This window comes from Artemia sp. Qi Xiang Cuo, unplaced genomic scaffold (genome assembly GCF_049724085.1).
Source record: "Artemia sp. Qi Xiang Cuo unplaced genomic scaffold, ASM4972408v1 HiC_scaffold_22, whole genome shotgun sequence".
NCBI classification, from domain to species: Eukaryota; Metazoa; Arthropoda; class Branchiopoda; order Anostraca; family Artemiidae; genus Artemia; species Artemia sp. Qi Xiang Cuo.
This window is the reverse complement of record NW_028297431.1, coordinates 158,836-176,651: the sequence shown is the minus strand read 5'-3', so window position 1 is coordinate 176,651 and position 17,816 is coordinate 158,836. Positions and strand designations below refer to the sequence as shown.

The window sequence follows — 17,816 nt, the reverse complement described above, 5'->3', positions numbered from 1 at the left end:
TGTTCCCAAGGACTGGACAAGCAAAATTACCTGAGGAAAATCTGGTGCGATCTTCTGAATAAGTTGCAAATATATGACTCAATATTTATTTCCCGTAAGCCGATAATGTCTCAGACCCCCACATTGTTCGGGCCCTAATTGTTGTAATGCCAATTTCTTTGTTTTCTTATTTTATTAATTTAATTAAAGAAATTTAATTCTTTTTTTTTCACTATAGGGGTGATGCATTCTACTTTGTGCAGCTCTGAAGGTGTGAGTCATCCAATACTCTTAGGCCCAAAACCAATCGTTATGGTGAAAAAACTGACAGAGAAGGCTATTGAAGAACTTACAGTGGGAATCTGGCGATGCGGCTCCTGTGGAAAAGCAGAGAAATCCCTTTTGATTTTAGATCTTCACATTGACACTGGTTGTGAAGAGCTTTCACCAATAGAGTGTGATATTTGCCCCGCAGTAGTTCGTGAATACAGCAGTTTTGTTGTTCATTTCATGGAACACCAAATGAGAGGGACAAGGAGGTGTGGCATTTGTTTAAGAGAATCTATTGGTGATATGAGACAACATCTAGGGTTACAAGGTCGCATTTTACCAAACACATCTGAACTAGACCTACCGGAAAATGAATCGCTAGTCGTTTCACAGAATTCGTCAGCAAGCGGCTACTCTAATTAAAATTAAAACTACTCATTAAAATTGGAATCTCATGAAAAAAGTTTAGACGATCAAAAAACATACTTGCTCAGTAAAAAGAATAGGAAATTAGAAAGACATAAAAGTATACACACAGAAAAAAAGATATATGAATGTAATCTATGTAAGAAATGCTTTTCATCTCCACGCATTTTGAAAAAGCATCAAATTGTGCATACAGGTGAGAGACCATTTGAGTGTGAAACATGTAAGAAATGCTTTTCTTCATCAAGCAATTTGAAACAGCTCCAAATAATGCATAAAGGTGAGAGCCCAATTGAATGAGAGACCTGTAAGAAATGCTTTTCTTCAACAAGCCATTTGAAACAGCACCAAATTGTTCATTCAGGTGAGAGGCCATTTGAATGTGAGATACGTAAGAAATGCTTTCGTTCACCTAGCCATTTGAACCAGCATCGAATTGTGCATACAGGTGAGAGACCATTTGAGAGTGAAACATGTAAGAAATGCTTTTCTTCATCAAACAATTTGAAACAGCACCAAATAATGCATAAAGGTGAGAGCACATTTAACTGTGAGAGATGTAAGAAATGCTTTCATTCATAAAGAAATTTGAAAAAGCATCACATAGTGCATACTTGTGAGAGTCCATTTGAATGTGATATAGGTAAGAAATGCTTTCGTTCACCAAGCCATTTGAACCATCATCAAATAGTGCATACAGGTGAGAGACCATTTGATTGTGAAAAATGTAAGAAATGCTTTTCTTCATCAAGCAATTTGAAACAGCACCAAATAATGCATAAAGGTTAGAGCCCATTTAAATGTTAGACATGTAAGAAATGCTTTAATTCATCAAGCCATTTGAAAAAGCACCAAATTGTGCATACAGGTGAGAGACCATTTGAATGTGAGATATGTAAGAAATGCTTTCGTTCACCAAGCCATTTGAAACAGCATCAAATAGTGCATACAGGTGAGAGCTCATTTGAATGTGAGATGTGTAAGAAATGCTTTTCTCTATCAAACGGTTTGAACAGGCACCAAATAATTCATACAGGTGAGAGTCCATTTGAATGTGATATATGTAAGAAATGCTTTCCTTCACAAAGCAATTTGAACAAGCATCGAATAGTGCATACAGGTTAGAGGTCATTAAAATGTGAAATATGTAAGAAATGCTTTCCTTCACAAAGTCATTTGAACATGCACCAAATAGTGCATACAGGTGAGAGTCCATTTTAATGTGACATATGTAAGAAATGCTTTCCTTCACCAAGCCATTTGAAGACGCATCAAGTTGTGCATACAGGTGAGACACCATTCAAATGTAATCTTTGCAAGAGAGCATTCTCAGCAATGTCGGCCCTGAAATATCACCTAGCAACCCATTCTAGGAAGAAGTCCGATAGTGAATAGTTTACAATAAAAACTTTGGATGGAATAGTGATTCTCGTTGACAGAAGTTGAAATAGACGTTTAAGAATAAAAGCGGTTGCATGCTAGCTAATTCTCAGATCTGAACTAATGCTTTGCTATTTCTATCAATGAAAATTTCTGGTTTTTCCGATTCTTTGACAAGTAAGGCTGGATCTTTATCCAAGAACTCTTGCATTTATAAAAGTACACAAACAGAGCAAGTGCCCATTTTCCTGTTGCCTAGGGCCTATTTTCCCGCCTAGTTTCTAGGGCCTGGTAAAATATCTTCTTAAATGGGTAATTTCTACTCAAATAGAATTTGTCAGTTTTCAAAACCCATGATTATTAGGATTTTGAATTATCCAACCGTTTAACAAAAAAGCAAGGTCCTGTGGTAACAAAAAAAGCAAGGTTCTTACCTTAGCGCACAAAAAAAGGAAATGAAAAGTATTAGTTTGTAAATAAATTAGGTTCAAAAACATCAAAAGGCTTTATCTTCAAATGGTTTGAAGACTAAGAAAAAATGTAGTCCTATCAAAATAAAGCGTTAATAGTCAATTATATTGTGAAATTACTACATATACGAGCCATATTATATTTGCCAATTTCCTTTGTATTTTTTTCTGACTTAAAAACTTGTTCTTTTGATAATTTCTTTTTTGACGTTGTTTTCTCATTCATTTAAAACACTAGGCAGTTTATTGCTCCAAGAAAAAATTTAGAAATATCAAATCGGTCTTAACTAATACACTATCCTTAAGATGGTGTGAGTGGAAGGTGTTGTAAATTAATTTGACTAGATATTCGACTATCCGTGTCCCACTGTAATCGTTGTTTACAACAATTGAGTCTTGTTACATCATTGAATTTCACTTTATATATACTACTGGGGGAGAAGGAGGTAAAAGCAAAAGTCGGATATCAGACAGTTCAGTTTAAGGTTTTTGGTAAATTTTTGTCGTCTCATTCACAAGGAAGTCAGGTTAAGCTGAGTTGAACTGAGTCCTTACAAGCAGTGAAGGAAGAACCAAGAGTAATTTTGAAATCCCCTTTTTGAATATTCTCAATCTTAGATGTCGGATCTTTGGTGAGACTAGTTACTATATTACTAAATCTATTAAGCTCAAAAAATGATGCTAGCTCAAAGCTCTTTCTAGCTCAAAAAGCTAGTACATTTAATTACTTCAGACGCTAGGTTACTTCAGGTAATGTTTTAGTGAATCCAAGGTCACATTTTTAGGCACAAAAGTTTTTTCTTTCTTTCTTGACAACAAAATAATGTTTAACTACAGAATTCATGTAAACGCTGTTTTACAATTGCAACTAAAAAGTCTATTGTCTGGATCAGCTTGAAACTTTCTGTATTGTTTAGCCGGCCAAGTGGACACCGAATTTTAATTGAGAGGTGACTCCCGAAAATTTGACAATATTTTTTTTTAATCTATTTGTTTGAAACATACACCTCGGGGAAAAATTTACAAAAAAGTTACAAACTTGTTTTTTTTTCAAAAATAAATGACCATGCTACCTCGACATGGGACCCTCCCCCCACTTTTCATGCTCATGCCTTCTAAAAACCAGAATATAATTTGTGCTTTACTGAAAACAATCATTACTTTGAGCTCCGTGTTAAATAAAAGTTCAAATGGGGATAAAATCCTTTTAATAGACATTGATAAGTTTCACAAACAGTGATAAATTTCACAAAAATACTAGATATTTTGGTCACAGTCAGTGACCGTCATAACTGAGTTTTACTACTGATTACGGTAACTGCATATGTGACCAAAATATCTAGTATTTTTTTGAAATTTATCACTGTCTATTAAAAGGATTTTATCCCTATTTGAACTTTTATTTATTGTCATGAAAAGGCAGTGGGGTCTCCAAAATTATCAGAGCTATGTGTTTATATTTCATGTAATATAAACAAGAGCTTTCAACTCGCATTCTGGCTTTTTACGATGGGTAAGATTTTGCAATGCCTAGTTCTAACTCTTTGGTCAACTCCTTGACAGATAATACACATACTATATCTAATGCTATGTGTGTACCCATGATCACCACGTAGTTTTCTCAGAACCTTTGTAAGTTCTGAAATTATTACATCGACCATGAAGTATAGAATATCAGATTAGAATATCACATGGAATATAGAAAATACAAGATTTGATTGTCTTCCGTACGATTTCTTTTGGCATCAACAGTGGTATCAACATAAAATTGATCTGTGTGCTAATAACAACCACATGCACAGGCTTTTGATTGGAACTATGAAGTCTTAGTGTTTGTAGACTAACACCTTAATGCAACCAGATCTATTGAACATATAGGATATGCCACTAGACAGCACTCATTCAAACTGCCGTTGTAGATCTCCATTCTATGACTGGCAATAATGATCTTCTTAACAGATGAAAGGCAATAGCTCAAGTGTGTGTCAGTTAGCCGCTCAATCCTTTGTTCTTTGAGTTCTTGTTGGGTTCTAAGAAAAATTTCATTTTATCTTTAAGTCATCTTTTTTATCTCCAATTGCTCTCAAATAACTCAAAAAACTTATATATTATTTGAGTTATCCTTACTCTATGTCCGTCTACCTTAGTTCAGCCCTAAGATGGATGATAGACTATAAATCATAAGCAAGTGAAATTACTCATTTCTATACAACTTTGAAAAAGTTGTGCCAGCTTTCCATCTTACAGCAACTATCTGTCTTGGCTTCACTCTACTTAACCATGGCTTGGCTCTCAAGTCTTTCATCACTTCCAAAAAGTTGATCAAGTTCAAAAATCAACGGACTCGGAATTTTTCTTTATGAAAAATTTATTTTCCACGGAGGAGGAGGGAAGCGGATTTCCCGACATTATTTGAAGAAAGGATCAGACATTAAAAAAACAAAAGACAAGTTTTTCAACGGAAAATAAGGAGGAATATCAAAACAAAAGAACAGAAATTATTCTGTATATGATACAGTCTGCTACCTCCTAAATACTTCGCTTTTTACGCTAAAATTTGACCGTCTGTCCCAGTTCCTGAAGAACGACTCATGAAACATAATTACTCATTTCTATACAAGTCCGATTAGAATCAGACGGTTTTTTAAAAATACTGAAACTTGAATGTGAAGAGCAAGGGACTGAGACGGAGTCAGCCCCCTGAATATATGGAACAAGTTCTTTTCGTTATCATTTTTAATGTTGCTCCTTACTTTGAATTGAAGAAAGTTTTTATTTATTTAATTCAATGAAGGATTGACATATTCCTAAAAGAAAACGTAAATGCATTGACGGTAAGGGCTGAAAATAAGACTTGGGAGGAGCATCCCCTGTCGCACCAAAGAATTAAAACCAAGTAATTTACTTGCCCGAGACGCAATTAAGGGTCAGTACCCTTCCTCAAAATCTATTAACCATAGAAATCACTGAAAAGCTTGCAAGAGTGAAGCATAAATAGTTTTTTTTTTTCTCATTAATTTGAATTAAATGGATTATGTTGAACTCGTACAAAACTTCTGATTAAACTTTAGATTGCTTATTATAACCTGAATTAAAGCCATAAATGTGTACTGATAATGGAAAAAGTAAAAAATAAGTTGTAGCTGACTTGAACAGTGTTGTTGTGTTATGTTGTTAGTTTTCATGAATGTGTTGTTAGTTTTTTTGTCGAATAAATACTTTCAATGGTCCCCAAACATGGGGGAACCAAACCAAACTTTTAATGTTATCTATTTGTGTTTGTTTTAGAATTCCCTATATTAGACTGCTGCTTTATTATGGTTGACCCCCCCCCCCTCCAGAGGTTTCGTGTTGAAAAATGGATCCTGAATATTACAGAAAGTTTAGTATTTTGCCGTTGGCCGTAGCAGATAAATCAGCCACTAGGAGTGGCAGTGATAGATTGACATTTAGTCAGAAAGACTAAGCGTCAGTCTATAAGTTTATTTAGTTACTATAAATTAATATAGTATATATACTTTAAATTTATGTAGTATAAATTTATTTTACTACTATAGATTTATTTAGAAAAAAAAGTTTAAAATGCAAGCACAATAATTCTAATTATTTTTTTTTTTAGAACATGGATTTTCACAATTTCCCTAAAATAACGCTATAAAAATGATATTTTACTTTTAGCCTTTTGATTTGCTTATAAGTTTAACTCTGGGACATAGGCAAACTTAAAGGAACCTCACAGGACCCCTAAAATCTCCACATTCTTACAATTCAGTCTAATAGTTATTTATTGTCGTATAGTTTATCGATTTTTGTCGTATACATGGATAATAAGAGACTTGGATATGTTGATTTTGCTGACGATATCAGCCTCTTAGAGTCCTGCAAAGAAAAGCTCCAGCATGACCTTACCCAAGTCAGGGACGCTGTCGATCCTTTTGGCCTTAAGATAAATACAAACAAAACAAAAAGCATTGTGAACACTGGATCTCTACTCGACCTACGATGCAATAACAAGACGATAGAGAAAATCGTAGAGTTCAAATACATAGGAATTACCATCCACATTTCAGGATCGTGTCAGCGAGAATTCAGGTTAAGACTAGTCCAGGTTAATGAATCTTCATGGAAACGCTCTCAAATTTGTCGCAGTCAGAAGCACTCTCCGACTCCAGCTGAGACTATTCAACAGAAACTTCCTTTCAACTCTTTACAACGGTTCTTAAAATTGGCACATATAGAAATTAATTTAAAAGATACTTCTCGAGTTCTAAATCATTTACCTAAAGTGCATTCTAAATATCCACTGGCTCCAAAAAGTAACAAACACTACTATACGACAGAAGACATCTCAGCCACTGGTAACCAAAGTGATCAAATATAGGAAGTGGAGATACTTTGGTCATGTGATCCGCATGTCCGAAACTCGACTACCGTAACTCGTCCTTCAGTGGCAGCCACTTGGTACCAGAAGAAGAGGACGCCCCAAAAATACCCTACGACGCAGCTACTGGGATGACCTCGGAAACCTCAATCCAACCTGACTGGGAATATGTCTAGGCGGCCGCAGTAATGAGAGATGCCTGGCGACTCTTCTTGGATGCCGTAATCACCTCTGGAGGCACAGGAGGATCTAAGGTCTAAGGCATAGTTTATAAATTATTATGTTTCTTTGGATCAGTGCCTTGTCACCCCCTTGCCTCATCCCTTTAGAAATGTAGGACCTTTTGTAATAAATTTTTGAGTACATGTCTGGTCTTACATAAAGTATATTATGGCACTTCCCAATAACATCATCGAACTGAAAAACCCAAACGATTATGTTGTTATTTGTAAGAACACTGACCCAAATATTAACCGAAACAATTTATGGTGACTTATAGATACCTTGAAAAATTTGTCTGACTTTCTGAAGAAGAGGTCCGAATAATAGCAGTAGTAATGTAACGACCTAGCAAACAGTAGCAATGAAAAGGAACTTCACTGTAGGTCGATTTTAGAATTCAAAAGTCAACTATGGTTAATTCAAAAGGCGGCATGTTGCACGAGTTAAATTTTGCAGGTTAAGGGCAAAACTGAAATAAGGTTTTTAAAGTTTTTTTTAATTTTATAAATAAGTAATCTTTTTTTTATAAAAGGAAGATTTTTTAAAGTCAGATACGGCAAAATAATTTTCGTATAAGAAAAAGCTTGAATTTCCACTGTTTGTTTAAGTGAAGAGAGTATAGAGCGTCTTACAAAAGTCGAAAAACTTGTGAGCTTGAGAAACAAATTGGACAGAAAAAAAGGTCAATCGGTAAATAAGATTTATTTTAGGAGGAGAAACTTAAATCCAAGTTTTGTAAAGCAGAAGATTACAATTGAGAATCCGTGCATGATTCTGGTCTAAGCAAGGTTGAATATACTTGTCAATGGTAGACCTTCTACCCTATAGTTGAAAGTACCCATTAAAGGAAGGCAGTATATTATCTAGGTCGCTTTCAGAGTTTTCTGAGTTAGATTTACACCTTCTTAGTTGTCACAGATGAACTGTCGTACTCAACCGAATAATCCCGTAACTCTGTTTTACTAAGTGGTAATCCACCGAGTCAGTTTTTTTTCTTGTATATTATTAATATTTTAGTCGGTGTTTTATTTTTATCCGAAATCTTGTAATTCCCTTTCCTTAAATAAGGATGATGAAATAGAGGAGCCTAAAGGCGTAATAACATAAATGATTAAGATATTAATTTTCAAACTATCAAAATAATATTCGTAACAAGGAATTTTAATAATAAGTTTAAAACCAGTCAAAACTAAGATTTCTGGCGAATTTTTAGATGACCCACGGCCCTGAATCGTTTTTTATACACTATTGCCCCCTTGTCCAGGAACTTAATTGGGTAAATTGCTCCAAGCTGCTTAGAAAAAAAATTTGGCCTTCTTTGGGGGAACAGAAATTTTTTTTTTTAATTAGCTATTGTGTTTCGGGGTCCCTAGATCCAGGGAATTAGGAATATAAGTTTAAAATGGATAGGAAAAAAACGTCTGTCCATTTTCAGGCCATTTTAACTTCTAGAACAGTATCACCCAAATAAGAAACTTATGCCCGGCAACTTGCATCATAGATTGAAAGGTGACGTAAAGAAACACAGCCCTTTTTAGCAGTACAAGCGCTGTGCCTGTGGAGCCAATAAGTTCATACACATGTAATTTTCTAAATATTTACTTAAAAAAGGTCTAAAAAAAAGTAGGTGGAGCTGATTCTTGTTATTGTGAAGCGAACTTTGAAGATTTTGCAGTGAATTATATCCAGTAGTAGTGATTATGTTCAGTGAAATTTAGTAGTTCCTAGTAGTCTATGCTATTATTTCCTGTGATTGTGTTTAATTGAAGCCTTCTATAACTCAAATCATAGGAAATAAGTGGCAAATAGACTAATCCCCAGCACCTGAAAAAGAAACAAAGAAAATAAAACATTGAATATATAATACCTAAAATTATAAGCGCTCTAAAATTCTCGTCGTCGAAAAAGGTACGAAAATACACAGAAACAAATTATTCAAATTTTCATTCTATGTTCATGGATATTTCTCATTTTTGGTGAGGGAGGGTATCCTATATTTTAAATGGTTTAACAGCTTCAAGACGAAAGCCTAAAATTTTAAGTTCTCTAAAACGTTCCTCGTCGAAGAGGTTACTAATAATACATAATCAGATTTTTTTTTAGATTTATATTCTATTTTCCATGATATCTTTCTTAATCGATGGGGAGGGGTAAGAATTGTAGCCTGTAATTGTAGCTTGTTTAAGCATTCTCAAGCATCAAGTAAGGTTGAAAAAATCTTATAAAAAAAAATATGCCACATTTTTTTCAATTTGGCCACAGAGCCTGTTGAATGACAAGCATATCATCCCTCGAAAATGGCAGATGGAAATGAAAAGTATACCATAGACAATCGATACCATATCACAACCTCTACAATAGGATTTTCTTATTGATAAACACATTACATATATTTTTTTTAAATACATTGAAGTACTTCATATAAATGAAAAAGAAAAATATTACCATTGAAAATTTCTAAAAACTAAGTTCCTAGCAGTATTTGACACCCCAAAGAAATTTCATGGCGGGGCTGAAGATGACCTGCCTTGCCTTTTCCACCTCTGTGCTGGTAAATATGGGAATGTAACATATTAGCTGTATAGAGAAACATTTCAATTAATTCCTACTCCCCCTTTCTGCTTTCAACTTTTATCTGAAGCCTCATGAAGAGTAAGCAGTTTGTCCATTAAAATGTACTTCTGAAGGAATCTACCCAGCCCCCCCCTAAACAATGACTCACACCCCCTACTTATAGCTGGTGCGCAATTACATCTCACCCAACATAGCAACATTTCATTATCAATAATGTGAATCCACTTAGTTGAATCCAGTTCTACCACCCTGTGGCATTACTTCTTTTGCAAAATATAGCCTAAAATATAGTTGTTGATACTTTTAAATCAATTAGCTTCTCAAGATTTTAAATGTATTTCAAATTCATCCTCTTCGGGGTAAAGTCGTATTTTGGTGCCGTAAACCATCTAAACTGTCACCGAACCACCACTACTGTTTTGGCGTCTGCCCTCCCCCCTGGAAAATGTCTGCCGGCACCCTTGCTGAAACCCCTCAAAAATTACGTCAGATCAAAATTAAAAGCATACCATTGGAATCAGCATGGTCAAAAACCTTACAGTCCCCCTCCTTGAAAAACAAGAAAAATCAGATATTTTTGCATCGGTAGGACTGATCTGTCTCCCTTTTTTTTTGCCAGGCCTAGCGGGTTACCAGAAAATCATAGAGAGATGCTTAATGTCTCATTCAAAAGATATTTCTAATATATACTTGCTTTTTATGCCTTCCACCATCTGTAACTGCCACATGATACTAAAATTACACTGTTTGTGTCGTTTCTCAATGAGTGTCGATTACAGGCTACCAAAATATCGTTGATAGATTTTTTATAACTCATGTAAAAGATATGATTTATATCTTCGTTATTTATATAAAGTCCACCATCTGCAAGTTCCAAATGGCACTTTTGATGCAATGTCTCAAGTGGAAAAGCTGGGGCTATTGGGCTAGCAGAACTAATAAGAGTTATGTTTAATGGCTTATTTGAAGTTATTGCTCATATCTATGTGTTTTTTTTTTTTTTTTTATCAATTCTAACATTCGTAATTGTGATATAGCACTGAAAACAACACTTGGTGCCACTTCTTAAGTGGAAAAACTCTGAAGTTCAAAACAGGTACTATTGTAATAGATATGTTCCAGAACCCTTAAATGGAGGCTTACAAGAACTCCTCCCGTACACCCCCTCCCAGCTCCCTTAGTAAATTTCGTAAATCTTCTGCTCATCAGTAAGCTACTGGAACACTAGCAGGCTACAACACCATCGTAGATATATGTTTAATGGCTCAATTAAAAGTTACTGCTTATATTTATTAGTTTTTTACAAATTCTACCGTCTATTAGATTATACGGATTCCAATACGAACTAGATTCTGGGGAGAATTAGCAATGAACTTATTGCCACGGTTGAATCATTTTCTGTAACCTAGTAAACAGCGAACCACATTACATAGTAACTAGTAGTTAAAAAAAGTTAAAACGGTCTTCTTGTTTTTTTTCAGGCTTAGCGGGTTACCAGAACATCATAGAGAGATGCTTAAGAGCTCATTCAAAATCTATTTCTCATATGTGCTTGGTTTATATTAATTTCGCCATCTACAAGTGTAATGTGGCACGAAAAAAGGCAATTTTTATGCCGTTTCTCAAGGGTTGGGAATAGCAGGCTACCATCTTAGATGGGGTGGGAATCCATCTTAGATGGATTTTTGATAGCTCATATAAAAAATATTGCTCATATCTACGTTCTTCCAATAAATTTCACCATCTGCAATTTTTAGATGACACTAAAAATGGCACCTTTAGTCCCATGTCTCAAGTGGAAAAGCTGGGGCTCGTGGGCTAACAGAACTTTTTTAGATTGATGTTTAATGTATCGGTTGAAAACTTTTGCTCTTATATACGCGTTTTTTATAAATTCTACCATTCGTAAGTGAACACTGAAAACAACACTTTTGGTGCCATTTCTTAAGTGGAAAATCTTGGAAGTATAAAACGGTTTCATTGTAATAATTATGATCCAAAATTCTTAACTAGAGGTTTGCAAGAACACCTCCCGCATGTTCCTACTCCAGGCCCCCTTAATAAGCTATGCAATTAAAGTCCTACAAACACTAATATATCAAATTACATTATCTGAGGTGTGGATATTTTTGTACAGCGCTGGAATTAAAATTATATTATCATGTGTTCGATTTCAGCTTGGATTTTTTTTTTTTTTCAATAATTGTTTTTACCGGCTTTTTATTAATTTTAATTTAAACCACAATTTTTGCAAATGTGATGCACTCGTTTTTAAAGCATATCCCGAGAAGGCTTATGTTATACCAATTACTCATATCTATGTGCTTTTTATCAATTTTACCATCCATAAGTGCCATATAGCACCAAAACGGCACTTTAGGTGCCACTTCTTAAGTGGAAGAGTTTGGAAGCGTAAAACGGTACCATTGCAATAATTTTGGTGTAAAGCCTTTAACTGGAGGTTTATAAGAACCCTCGCATATACTACCCCTCCAGACCCTCTTAGTAAGTTTGATAAATCGGCTAATCATCTTACAAGTAAAAGATTATTGCGAAAACAAATTAACTAAAACTAAAAACTTTTCAACTAGAAATCAACCAAAATTTAGTTTGAATGATCAACAGTTTTGAACTGAACCTCCAAACTTCACTCTGCAATGAAGCCTGTGTGCTAGTTTTAATGGCAGTAATTGAGGGCAACGAACGTCCTAGCCCCCTTATTTTTTCTCCTGCCTAAGTTTTGAAAAACAGCTTTTTTTGGTCATTTCATTGGAAAAGGCACATTTTTCATTTGAAAAAAAAGGGTGAAACAACCGATATTGCACTTTATGGGAATGCGCTATGAAGTCAAATTTATAAAAAATGATTAGGTATAAATATAAGCTTTTAAATGAACCCTTAAACAGCTCTCTTTTGTTACAGTAGCCTTCTAGTTTCTGCTAGTCAGTAGGCGAGTTCGTTTTGGCTTTTTCAGGCAAAGTCGGTCGAGTAAAAGCAGTTTTTTTTTCATCGAAAAACAAATGTTCCTGAAAAACATGTATTATTTAGTGAAGTTTGGACAATGAGCTTTATGTTATATACTGGAAGTTTTTCGTAGCTCTCAAGGTTGTCTGCAGTATTTTCTAGAGGTGTCTTATCTTCCCTAGATCGGTAAATTAAATTTAAAAAAGTCTTCAACTGAAACTAAGAAGTGACATTAAAACTTAAAACTAACATACATTACTCCGTATAAATAAAAAAGATCATGGCAGCGTTGTTTTTACATTACATTTTAATCAAAAACGAACAAAGATTAATTTAAAAAAAAACAAAGTTTTTACGAGGGAAGTAAAGAGCAAAGTTGAAACTTAATACGGACAAAAATTATTACTTCACAGCATATCTAATATATATCAATAAAACTAATACAGATAGGCAAACTAATTACGTTTCATTGTGGTTCTAGAATTATAGAAAACTAGTGCTTTACTGACAAAGCAAAAGAATAAAAGATATCTGCCATAGTAAAAGCAAATCATTTAAAGACACTTTTTACAGAATAAAAATGCTATCAATCCCTCCTAGGATCAATCCCTTTTAAGATAAAGCAACAATAAATTTTAGGATTGTTGTTTTATTTTATTGTTGTTTAATATGGTATAACTTCTGCACAATTGCTCAGTTAAATGACTGGCTCTGGTTTTTGTTCTGAAAAGGACAAGTCATGATTAGTTTGTAGACAAGCTCGAAGTAAAACCATCTTGATAGTATTAGGACTATAGATTAGCTTTAGAATTTGTCTCATAGCTTGAAATTCACTGTTGTGTAGAGAGAAATAACCAGATTTCCATAGTTCATATTATGTCTTATTTGATCCTCATTTCAAGTGATACTAAAGCATATTTATTACAATCTAAGATTGTATATTACTCACCCTTGGTATTATAGCTGGCAAGACCAAAATACAACCTGAATCAATCCAATATTTACGTGACTTTGACTTTGTGGTTATTCTGACTTTGTGGTTATTGTGACTTTGACTTTGTGGTTATTGTGACTATATTTGACTTTGTGCTCTTCAATGACTTTGTGGTTATTAAAAAAATATTTAATTTCACGCTTATGTTTTTAAGATAATTTTAATTGTATACTTAGAGTTATTGGTGTCACAACTGGTGTAAGATACGGAAAGCATTACAGATTAGTTTATTGTCGTCAGGCTACATTCTCACTTTTGTCTCCAAAACCAATATTCCTGTTTCTTATACTTGACTTTTGTGTTTTTAGTAAAGCGCTAGTTTTCAATAATCCTAGAAATATAGGGAAATATAATTAGTTTGTTTATCAGTATTAGTTTTATTGATATATATTAGATAGGCTGTGAAGTAATAATTTTTGTCCGTTTTAAGTTTCAACTTCGCTCTCTACTTCCCTCGGAAAAACTTCGTTTTTTTTAATTAATTCTGTAAAATGAGTCTTTAATTGGTTTACTTTTTCTGTGCCAAAACTCCTATATTATTTTGTGTTTTCAGTAGAACGCTAGTTTTCTATAATCCTAAAAACACTGGGAAACATAAGTAGTTTTTTTATTTGTACTAGTTTAATTGATATATATTAGATAGACTGTGAAGCAATAATTTTTATCCGTTTTAAGTTTCAACTTCGCTCTTTACTTCCCTTGGAAAAACTGTGTTTTTAGATTAATCTTTGCACAATTTTGATTCAAATTGAATGTAGAAACAACCCTGCCATGTTATGTTTTATTTATACGGAATATTTTCTGTTCGTTTTAAGTTTTAATGTCATTCCTTAATTTCAATTGAAAACTTATGGAGCTGTTTAAGGGTGCATTTAAAAGCTTATATTTATGCCTAATCGCTTTATAAATTTGACTTGATAGCACATTCCCAAAAATTGCACTTTCCGTGGGCCCCGCCCCCCCGCTGGGCGCAAGAAAACAGTGCCTTTTTCACTGTAATTATAAAAAAAATTTGTTTTAAAAAAATATGAAGGAGCAAAAAAAAAAGAGGGCAAGGACGTACCTTCCCCTCAATTACCGCCATTAGAACTAGCACACAGGCTTCATCGCATAGTGAAGTTTGAAGGTTTAATTCAAAACTTTTGATCATTCAAACTCAATTTTTGGTAAATTTTTAGTTGAAAAGTTTTTAGTTTTAGTTTATTTGTTTTCGCAATAATCTTTTACTTTTAAGATTTGTAGGGGATTTATGAAACTTACTAAGAGGGTTTGGAGGGGGTGTATATGTGAGTGGTTCTTATATATTAACTAAAAATTAATAATAAGAAGGGACAAACCATGATTGAAAAAAAAAATCCTAGGAGGAGTCGAACGAATGATAATCTAATTTAAAGTCCAGCCCTGTACTAACAGAACCACGCTTTTAATAATCTAATTTAACATATTGGTGTTTGTAGGACTTTAATAGCGTAGCTTATTAAGGGGGGCTGGAGGAGGAACATTTTGGAGGTGTTCTTGCAAACCTCTAGTTAAGGGTTTTGGATCATAATTATTACAATTATACTGTTTTATACTTCCGAGATTTTCCACTTACAAAATGGCACCAAAAGTGTTGTTTTCAGTGCTATATTTTACTTACAAATTGATAAAAGCACGTAAATATGAGCAAACGTTTTCAAATGAGTCCTTAAACATCACTCTAAGAAGTTCTGGTAGACCACTAGCCCCAGCTTTTCCACTTGAGACATGGCACAAAAATTGCCAGTTTTAGTGCCATCTGAAACTTGCAGATGGTGGAATTTATAGCAAGAACGTAAATATGAGCAATATTTTTTATATGAGCTATTAAAAATCTCTACGATGTTCTGGTTGCCCACTAGACCCAACCCTTGAGAAATGGCATAAAAAGTGCCTTTTTCATGCCATATGGCACTCGCGGATGGCGGAATTTATATAAATTACGTACATATGAGAAATAGATTTTGAATGAGCTCTTAAGCATCTCTCTATGGTGATCTAGTAACCCGCTAGGCCTGGAAAATAGAAGAAAAAAAAGACCGTTTTAATGTTTTTTAACTTTTAATACTGTGGTTTTTTTAACATTGGTTAGCTGTTTACTAGGTTTCAGCAAGTGCTTCAAACCTGACCAATAAATAATTTCAAATTATACCAAGAAACTAGTTCATAATATAAACAGTGAGATATAATAGATGGTAGAATTTGCATAAACCCAGTAAATATAAGCAATAGCTTATAATTGAGCCATTAAACATCTATCTACGATGGTGTGGTAGCCTGCTAGTGTTTCAGTAGCTTACTGGTAAGCAGACGATTTATGAAACTTACTAAGGGGGTTGCAAGGGGGAGAGTGCAGGAAGGGTTTTTGTAAACCTCCAGTTAAGGGTTTTGGAACATAACTATCACAATAGTACCTGTTTTGTACTTCAGAGCTTTTCCACTTATGAAGTGGCACCAGAAGTGCTATTTTCAGTGCTACGTCGCACTTACTAATGGTAGAATTGATCAAAAAAGCGCGTTGATATGAGCAATAGCTTTCAAACGAGCCATTAAACATAAATTTTATAAGTTCTGCTAGCCCAATAGCCTCAGCTTTTCCACTTGAGACATGGTACAGAAAGTGCCGTTTTTAGTGCCATTTGGAAATTGTAGATGCTGGAATTTCTAGAGAGAACGTAGATATGAGCAATATCTTTTACACGAGCTATAAAAAATTTTTCTACGATGTTCTGGTAGCCTGCTAGTGCCACTGCTTGAGAAATGGCACAAAGCGCCATTTTAGTGCCATATGGCACTTGCAGATGGCGGATTTTATAAAAAAGCACGTAGATATAAGAAATAGCGTTTGAATGAGCTATTAAGTATCTCTCTATGATGTTCTGGTAACCCACTAGGCCTGGAAAAAAAATAAAAAAAAAACAGAAAAAAAGGGAGACAGATCAGTGCTACCGATGCAAAAAAGCGATTTTTCTTGTTGTTCAAGGAGGGAAACTTTAGTTTCCCTGTGAGAGGCTTCCGACCATGATGATTCCAATGGTACGCTTTTAATTTTGATCTGATGCCATTTTCGAGGAGTTTTAGGCTTTTTTCGATATCACCATAAATTTCTTTTTGCAATAAACTTTTTTTTTACATAAACCGAAATAATAGTTATCATTCGTGAATCAGTGTCAGACGAAAATTTTTTTCACTAGGCAGTTTTCTTCAAAACGTGTTTTTTAACTTTAGGTTACCATGGGACGAGGGGGGGGGGATTTTCCGAAGGGGGAGGTATTTTCGGCGGGGTTTATTTTCCGGGGGGGGTAAAGACCTCTAACCAGTCCTTGATCTCTCGTCAAATTTAGTTTTCGAAAGTTTTATAAAACTACCAAAAATAGAACAAACATCGATCGATCAGCTGCGCGCTGCGAAAACTTTCCCCTGTCGTAATTCCGTCCTTCGCCACCGAATTGAAATATGGTGCAGTGTCGGAGATTATATCCAACACTGAACCTATCACAATCCACTATTATAATTTCAAAAAGTAAAAGGGTTCACTCAAGGGTTTTGATACCCTTAAGCAGCTAAGCGGTAGTTTCAGTTTATTTCTTTTATTCTATGTTAACCTTTTCTGGGTTAAAATCTCTTATAGCTAAATTTTTCTTGTTCCTTAAAAAACAGCCACTACAAAAAATCCAAATAGCAAAGAGGCACAACACTCAAATTATCCCAGTGATCAAAACATCTTTTCATATAAAATATTCATTAATTAGGTACAAAATACAATGAAAATGACAATTCAAAAAGTTATCTTTGAGAGGCCCTGAGTTGAATGAGGACTGAATTGTACAAAATTGATTTAAATGGGGTAGCGTTGAATGAGGAATGAGTTAAACAGGGGTTTAAATATGCATTGGTTGAGTTGAACGAAGGTTGAGTTGAACGACGACTCAAATGAATGAGGGTTCAGTTACACGCACGCCTTTCGACATGTATGTTTCAAAATCTTGTTTTTGACTGTGTGTTCACAGTCAGTGAAATCCTGTTTTGTGAAACAGTGAAATCCTGTTTTGACTGTAAGACAGGAAATTGATTTTTTAGATTTATTTGGGGGAAGCCTCTCGATTGGGGCGGTAGGGGGGCTTACCCAGCCTCCGGG

The 17,816-nt window shown here is 34.5% G+C and overlaps 1 long non-coding RNA gene across 2 annotated transcripts in view; it reads right to left on the bottom strand.

The window, feature by feature from the left end:
- Positions 1-8,750: 8,750 nt before the first annotated feature.
- Positions 8,751-17,816, bottom strand: part of LOC148939018 (uncharacterized) — a 31,148-nt gene continuing 22,082 nt past the window's right edge. For both annotated transcript variants that reach the window (XR_016143570.1, XR_016143571.1), the window contains exon 5: positions 8,751-8,952. This is a non-coding gene — a long non-coding RNA (uncharacterized LOC148939018). The remainder of the gene's footprint in view (positions 8,953-17,816) is intronic.